The following is a 9,618-nucleotide window of genomic DNA, read 5'->3' as shown; positions in this document are numbered from 1 at the left end:
GGATAACTTACATCTGAAATCGAGTTTAGCTCGACATGTTTCGGCCCTTAGCCCTTCATCTAGGATCCGATATATTAATATTATCATTTAATATGAGTGTCTCACGGTAGTTTCAGGTTCAAAATTGTAGTTAAATTAAAATAAATATACTATAAAATATTTTTAGGCGTAAATATTTATTTTGAAGGACAAAACCTCCTTGCTTTATAAATCTGAACCTGGTCGAAGGGTAAAGGAACTATAATTATTAGATATATACATATATGAACTAAAAACAGTTAGGTACTTTGCTCACCCACGAAATAACGCCTGGTTCTGTAATGATTATAAGATACCTATTAATTGTAATAATAACGTGCCTAATTTAGCCCTATTTAACTCAACTTTTAAGCCTCTTATTATTCGACGATTGTATAAAGTACTTACTATATTGCGGACTCGTAACTTATACTTGTGCTAATACCTAGTTATAAAACGACGCTAAATTTGTAGAACTTTAAACTTTAAATTATAGTGATTGCATAGTCATGATTATCAAGCTTAAACTAAGTTTAAACACTAAATCTGGCTTTATTTATTCAGCAAGTAACCAATAATTCGTAGCAAATTAAAACCGATTAATTCCTGAACTTAATGATAATTTCCTGCATTGATGATTTCCCGTGATTTATTACTTAAGAGTAAAATAAGATAAGCTGTCCTTCCCTTTCATACGCGTTGTTTCACGCAGAGTTAAATTGAGAGGGAGACGTGCCACGCTGAAATCATTCGGCAGGCGCCGCCCACAAAATGGCGCGTTCAGCGTAGAAGGCGCAGGCGCATCTATCGAACCGTGTTAAGTACTCTTTATTCATCTTTTCTTAATTGATTGTCTAAAATCTAACATAAATATTTACTTAAAATAATATTTTTAAGAGTTTTTTATTTATTTAGTTTCCAAAAAACTACTTTCAAATTGCTTTATTTAGCCTATTTTATTCGCTGATAATAATTTAATATCTATACATATAAAATGCTTTGTCCTGATGACTGACGGATCAACGCACAGCCTAAACCACTGAGTGTAGAGACCTGAAACTTGGAGGGTGTGTTCTTTGTATGACGTAGGCATCCGATAAGAAAGGATTTTCCGAAATTCTACTCCTAAGGGGGTGAAAAAGGGGGGCGAAGTTTGTATGGGACAGCGTGATTCCTTGGTCCAATCTACATTAAATCTTGCATAAGCATTCTTTAACAGGATTTATATAAGAAGTGTTTCGTATTTTATTGAAATTCATCCCCTAAAGGGGTTAAAAAGGGGTAGAAAGTTATTTTGGGGTTGATTTGCTTCGAAGTTGATATCAATACTCCTTAGTGCTTTTGATTTAAATTATATTTTATTTTGACATATGTTTGAAAACTCAATCCGATTTTGTTCAAACAAGGTTGAACTCCCATAAAAGCTTGGGGCGTGCTTGGGGCAATGCAAATAAAAGTCTCGAAAGTCACCGTACTATGTTATATTATTAGTACCGCATTTGAAGGTTTCTACGCTTTAGAGAGGTCAATACACTTTTAGGATACGGCTCCATAGGGACGTAGAGTTCGAAATCTAAACTAATAAAACTAGGCAGTAGAGATTTGGCAAACTGATGAAAATCTGGTAATAATACAATCATTTGGCAGTGAAATTCTGCTCATTCTGGCCAGGATCGTCTCCGTAGAAGGGAACTCCTCAAAAGTTAATGGCACACATAAATACATATACACGATTGTTTAATTTCAATGACAATGCGTTTTTATAATAGACACCACCTAATGCTGCTGCCTGGGTCGTCTACTCATGATGGAACTCCTCAAGGATTGAATGGCACAGATACGAAATTTTACATGTAGTTTCAGTTTTGATGTACCTACACATGACTTGGTGAGAGACTAAAATATATACCTATAGGTAAAAAGATGAAAATAAACTAAAATAAAAGTTTTCGAAAACAAACAAGCCATAACTTAAGTTGTAAAGAAAGCTACACTACTACTATCCCTGACTGACATACTTATAGACTACTTTTTCTCCGAAAAAATGCAAAATTTCCGCGGATAAAAATAAGTGAATACAAATCCGGGGCAGGTTTTCAAAATTCTTTCAAAGATTCAATGCCTCTCATTGACAATTAAGGATATTAAAATAGAACAAATTTCTTACTAATTCTTTTCTCGCAGAAACTTTACAATTTCTCGGGATTAAAGTAGAAAAACAGTGTAGCATTCTGTCAGTGAAAGTTTTTATTAAATCGAACTAAAGGGTTACATCTATACCGCGGGAACTTTGCGATTTCCCTAGGATTGAAGCCTGTTTCACATTGCAGGGACAGCTGTGTAGCTGTGTAGGTACAGAATTCACTTATTCCCGCAGGAATAATCCTTTGTCGTGAATGAAATCGCGGACAAAAGAAAAAGAAGAGAAGAAGGAGATGTTGGTTGATTTTCGAATTACAAAATATGCACCATTTGTCTGAATCTAAAAAAACGTCTGCCTATAGTTGTATTTCCATATAATCCTCCGAAAAAATCAATCAAATCACGAAAAAAGGGTCGCAGAAAATACTTGTATGTTACCCCAAATCTAACGCGAGCGAAGCCGCGGGAAAAAGCTAGTATTATATATATATGACGACCGGATGGTCAAGTGGTTAGAAAACCTGACTACGAAGCTTGAGGTCCCGGGTTCGATTCCGATTCCGGCCGGGGCAGATATTTGTATGAATAGTCGAATGTTTGTTCTCGGGTCTTGGATGTTTAATATGTATTTATCTATATAAGTATGTTTATCCGTTGCCTAGTTGCGTGTTGCCTAGTATCCATAGTACAAGCTTTGCTTAGTTTGGGACTAGGTCAATTGGTGTCAAGTGTCCCATGATATTTATTATTATATTTTATCCCGGGAACGTCTAACTAGTTCCCGTGGAACGTAGGCTAAATTGTTAACGTTCTTTAAGTGGTTAGGCAATTGATAGATAAAAGCTACTATTAATTTCAAACTACAAAATATTACCAAAAAACTATGTTAGGAAAAAGCGTTCAGTGTGAAGCGAATTTATTTCCAAAAAAAATGTACCTACCTAGATAGTCTACTCGTACATGAACGAGTCTGATAGATAACAACTCATATAATAACTATACAAGATGTTAATTAAATAACTGATAACCTCAGACACCCAAAAAAATATTTTTAATTTTTAGTTGATTGCTTTTAATTTTGAATCCCTTCATTATTGTAAAAGATATTCGTGTGTTTTGCCAACTATTTCATTTCTAAGTCTACACTATTCAATTAAAATTTATGAGAAAGTGTAAGTCTACACTAATAATTAGTATTTTGTCGGTTGTTCTTTGACGTTTTTAGAAGAAAATTACACATTGACAGCAAAACGGCCAGTAAGGTACCGAAGGTACCTGCTAAATTATCGAAGTATGCGACCTCGCTAAAATATTTAATTGGCGCCTGTTGCAATCGTAACTTTTAGAGTGGGGACAATAAAAAAGGGATTTATAAACACAAACACAACCTAATTTAAAACATAGAGTAATCGATTCTACATTCTACTCTCGATTCTGAGCAAACTACTTTCTGGTTTTCAGATATTTAAGTAACACCTTGTACCTATAACATAAATCCGTCAGTGAGGACTTAAAGATAAGGTAGGTTTGTATCTATATACTTATTTTCGAAAAATTAGCCGCTTCCGCATTCTCATATCTGCAACACATTAAGTGCCAGCCCATAGGTACTGGTTGTTATGTTAACTTGTTTCGACCCGTCTACGAGCTGCTTGGTTTTGGTAACAGAGCAGAGGAGCAAGGTAAAAGTTTGTAGTCAGTTTATAGTTAAAGTTACCCATTGATTAATTCAACACGAGCTGCTTTGATGAACGAACAGCTGGGCTTTTAACCTGGGTGGAAGCACACTTGTATTTTATGTAGAATAGTCAAAACCTTGTACATTTTGCCTCCGAAGCCCAAAGGTTTTACGGTAAATTTCGTAGACTTTTCTGTTATTAGCAGAAATACGTTCGTGATTAGTACTTTTAAACGACCAATTCTTGTAACGGCTCAAGCGATTTCGATGAAATCTGCTATGTGGGGGTTTCGGTGGCGACCAATTTTATTAATCTAATTTGGAATTGTGTTTGGGAAAATGTGTAAGTAATAAGAGTTTGGCGCGAGCGGAACTCGTTGCCCAGATACTAAGTAGTAGTACCTAATATCTGCACCATTAGAGAGATGATTAACGCATTCTTGAAAGGTAGGTTAACCAAGATGACACAGACCTATCTTAGGAGTAGGTAGGTAAGTACTAAGTAAGTGAGCGATGCGCTTCGACAAAAAAAAAGTTCGAACAGCCTTGGATATCTGTTTATATAGTATGCTATGATGTGGCCGTAAATACTTTATTGGTCTCTATATAACGCATGGGTTGCTGTACAGAATTTTTTGTTCCACTCAGATTATATATATTAACACTTAGTTCGTTATTGAGATCGATTTTCATATTAGGTATGGCTAAATATTAGAATTGTAACTTTCATGGGTGTGACAAAAGGGAACTGTAAGTTGATCATAAAGCAAGCACCTAACCTAAGTACAAGAAACTTAGTAAAATAGGTAAATAAATATACGAGCAGATAATACGTACAACTCGTAACGAAACGCAAACCGTGTTCGCTGCGCTTACGCGGGTGATTTGAACGTGGCAGTAAATTATATTTTATGAACGTGGCCATGTGCGAAGCGTCCGTTAGCGGCGTCGACGGGAAGCGGCTGGCGCGGACGAACCCGCGGGCGGCTCTAGCACACTTTTACAAGGAAGGATAATGTAACGTTCAAATGATGAATGACACACGGACAGGGATCCAATATTATGTGACCTCGATACTCTGTGAATTGGTTATTTCTTCATTTGCCAATTCTGCAGAACCAAGAGTAGATACGATTACAATACATTATATAGATTTAGTGAAAAAAGTTTTTACACAGGCCGAGTAAAAATCAATCTTAAGTCAATGTCATAAAGACTTTGACATGGAAAAACTTTTCTCACTTTAACTATACCTACTTCAGCCGGCCTCAGACATGCTTTTCAGGTTGGCTGATGTAACAAGATGTTAGTTACTGAGATTATATATTTACTAGATGAAAACCTGGCTTCGCTCGGGTAAAATGTAGACTCATAATGATATTAAGTAGTTTGTAAAAAAAAAATTGTCACTAAAGACTACCGTATTTATCGAAAAATCTGACGTATATTCCCAGCCTTAATATTACTGCAAATACTTTCACAGCTAACCTATGTATCGGTATTTCACCAGTAGATATTTCTCTTAAATCTTCTTTAACCAAATAACTATGATTTTCTGTCTCATAATCAAAGAAATTAGATCTAAGAGGTCATAATGGAGAACAAAATACGAATCTGTGACACCCGTGTCGCGTGATGACGTGACACCAACCCAACGCCACATTGACATGTTTACTTCGCCATGCCATTATATATACTTACTTAGTAATTTATTCCATTTTTTTATTGAAAATACTCGATAATCCGAATTTTCCACCTACAAGTTGTCGACTCGGATTGACTAATTTTTTACGCTCTTCAGTTTGATGTGCATTTCATTCGAGTCTACCGTAGACCGGTACGAAATTATTAATATAGATAGACTAAGGTTAGTTATCGTCAATTATGAGATGTACATATTTTGTTTTCTTGTTATTTAATGTTTTGCCCTATGGGCTAATGTGACAAATTTATACGATGCCCGTTTCAAAATAAAATAATAAAAAAAACTATAAGTAAGTACTTAAAAGCAAGTTATGTATTCCGGTGGTATGGTTTGGAGGACATGTCAGTCCCTCTTGGCACGAGTTGTTAGTCATTTAAATCGTATGGCTGTTGTGGTGTTTTTATAGTTAAGGCTTTTGGGAACTGACATGTTCATTATCGTTTGATCAAAGTTGCATAATAAATAAAGATTAAAAAAAAACTATGTAAGTATGTTTTTTAAATCCATTTTCTGTGACCTGCATACACCAATTAAGGTTGAATACGACTTAAATAATTTAATAGGTTTACTACTGGCCGTTTTTCAGTCAATTTCCAAAAACGGCGAAGCGCAACCGACAAGCACACAAATGCTACTACGAGTGTACAATACCTAGAGATGACCTAGAGTTAGAAATCGGGAATTGGTGACTCTTAGCAAAACATATCATATTTATTAAAATAATTAAGTAATAAAATACTTTTGTGATGTCTAAGGTTTTCAATGGGAATATTAATTGGGCAACAATGATATAAAAACTCATACAATTCATATCATATCTATACATACATTCATTACCTAACATAGAAACTATTTGAGATTTAGATTCATCAATATATTATTCCAATTTAACTGCCTTCCCTACAGTCTTAAATCAGCTCCTTTCGTGTTTTCTAAGCTGCTAAGCTTGTAAACCCTTATTTACTTACTTGCTTTATTAAGACGCCAAAGACACGCATTATAGTGGCATTATCTTGATGATATATTCTTTGCATTGGAAAAAATCATGAATCATGTAAAAAGTATCGTACCTAAATATATTTTAATTACATATTTCCAACAACTCGGCCTCGTTATTAATTTTGTCAAGAAAAAATTCTGGCTCTCAAATAAAACAAAAATAAATTTAATTCAACAATGTCATTTACACCCCATTAATCCCACGATTTGAGCGGACGAATCTCAGTGTCTATTATTATAATTTATGTACATACCTCGAATTAGTCGCCGCCTGTTTAGGTTCACAGTCATTTTGTAAACATGGTCATCATAATAATATAGACATGTTACTTAGAATTGATAACAAACGCTGTTGCCATATACCGGGTGTGGCCTGTAATACGAGCAAAAAATTAAAACATAGTACTTGTCAAACTGAACAACATTAGTTCAACGACTTTCAAAAATAATGGAGTCATTGAGTCTTCCTTTTTAAAGTTCAGCGATTTTAAACACTAACTATTTTTTTAAATCGCTGAACTAATGTTGTTCAGTTTGATGAGTATGATCTATGTTTATTTGCTCATATTACAGGCCACACCCGGTTTAATAACAGAATCGGCGCGGCATTCTCCTTCGAGTCCTCTGAAAATCTAGATGCTACCAAATATCAGGTTGGTATTGCTCGGCCGGTAAAGTTATGTTGGTTTGAGTGCTCCCCCCGCTCAGTATATATTGGTATCGATCCCTTCATTTACTGAACAAAGGAGAAAAACGATAGGAGAGCTGGTTAGGTACGTGTCACGTGATGGCACTGATCAACACAGTTTATACTTAGTCAGCCGCAAAACCAGAGGTTGCAGGTGCCAGGTCTCAGGCAAAAGGCAGAAATAAAAAAAATGGTAAACAACAGTCACGAGTGATTTTAAAATGGTAGGGCTAGTCGTGGTCATGGTTGCCATGATCTATGTCAGTCAGGGTTGCTCAAATTAGAGGTTTTTTCTGAACGAGCGAAGTACAAATCCTGACTTGGTGATGGTGACGGTGACAATGGGGAGACCTCGCGGAAGTATGTTCAGTTCATTAGAATAAAAAAAAGAATTTTGAAAATCGGTCAATTGACAGGTAATCGGTGAATTACATAAAAAAGTAGGTAACGAAACGAATGAACATTGAAACTTATCTTTTTTGAAGTCGGTTAAAAAAGGTACAATTAAGCACAGAATTAAGGTAGCTCTTATAGCACTACCAATACGAACAATCTTATTTTTTGCCAATATCACTAGTTAACCAATTTAAAATGACCCCATACTGCGAACATTTTACTTAGGAGCAGGACTTTGCTAACGCTGGATATTCGTTGATACCTAGGCAGGTGAGCCTTTCAAAAGTGAGCCTGACCGGGCATGCTTGCCTTACCTACAGCCTGGCTTCGAGTTAGAACCTACTCATTCCTTATCAATAAGGTAGACAAAATATAACGTAAATGACTGGTGTAGGTAGGTACGACAGCCTGAACTAGTACCGTTTTTACCCTTGAACGGCGGATGTAAACATAACAAATTCCTAAACTCGTCGGCCACATGTGTGTGCAACACTAATTACTGCGCTAAAAACCTCATCTCATTTAATGTAGGGTACTACTGTAAAAAAATCGGAAACAAATCGCATAGGTGAGGTCACCAGCATTAATATCTGCCACAGTGGAGTGTGCAAAAATATCTGACACGTTCCGGCTTGTTGTGTCAGATATTGGTGCTGGTGACTGTACCAACACTATTTTTTTATTTTACTGCGTCTGAAAAGCTCAATCCTTGAACTACCTGTGCCTTCGATTTCGTCTGTCTGGACTTAGGTTTATCTCAGCCAGACAGATATAGGTACTTATTGTCTTGACAGTAGACACCGGTGTACGGTAGTACTATTAGTTATTCTGTGACACCGGTAAATACTTGTATAATCCAGTAATATTAGGAGATTCACTTCGGAATGAGAGATAATAAGCTGAGCCCTCATATACAGCTTCATTTTGGTGTCCTAAATGTTGTCTCAGAAGTCTCACAAAATTTCGTGTCCGCGTCGTAAGTTATTCAAGGTCAAATGTCGAAAAAGTCAGTTTTTCGCGATTATTTCGGTTTCTATAGCTCCGGTGATGTTAACATTAACCACAAAATTATAGAGCATGAAATTTGGAACAAATATACTGTGTTAAAAATTATTCGTACGCCCAATCGTTTTTTTGAGATAGAGAGCAGAGAGCCCGCAGCGCTTAGCCATATTGACTGGTGCAAGGTCAATCGTAAATCAAAGTGAATAAAACCTTGTATAAAGTTTTGTCATTGAAAAATTAATAACAAAAAAATGATTTATTGGATTTTTTATTTAACTTGCAATGTTCGTATGTACGTGTGTAAATATGTCGGAAAATACGTAAAGTGAGGTTCCAAAATTTGCAAATCATTTTTCAACCACTTCCTGCAGCATGGTCTCCGATTGAGCTTAAATTTGGTACACTTATACTTATCTATGTTTGATGACAACCCGAGCTGGTTCGGCGAGGGTGGATAAACACGTCGAGGGGAAAATGGGTTTAATGCTCGAGTTTTACACTCTGCTTTTCACTTTTCGATGGCGAGGAAATTAAATAGCAACAGTGGAAACAATTCACTTACTACGAGTATGAACCTACCTTTTATTGTTCACGTATTACTGTTAAAATTATAAATTTTTAGTTTTATTGATCAATTTTGATTGATTTGATTTATTTCTAGTTTTATATAAATAAATAAAATATGTAGAAACTTCTTTGTTTGTGGTTGTTTACACCTGATTGCCTTGGTCTTAGACAAAGATTTTACTATATGCACTAGAGCATAACAAATAATTTATGTCGCCTAGATGCAGTATAAACACGAACTTTACGAGCATGAGAAGTGAAAATAGTAGATTGTACAACAAGAGCATAAAATGAGTCATTTTACCTGAGGCGTTCATATAGCCACCCGAGCCGGTACGGCGAAGGTGGATAGACACGTCGAGGGGAAAATGGGTTAAATGCTCGAGTTTTACACTCTGCTTTTCACTTCTATAGACCGGA

Source organism: Choristoneura fumiferana, chromosome Z (assembly GCF_025370935.1).
Source record: "Choristoneura fumiferana chromosome Z, NRCan_CFum_1, whole genome shotgun sequence".
In the NCBI taxonomy this organism is placed as follows: Eukaryota; Metazoa; Arthropoda; class Insecta; order Lepidoptera; family Tortricidae; genus Choristoneura; species Choristoneura fumiferana.
The sequence above is the reverse complement of the archived record's forward strand: the minus strand, read 5'-3'. Positions refer to the sequence as shown.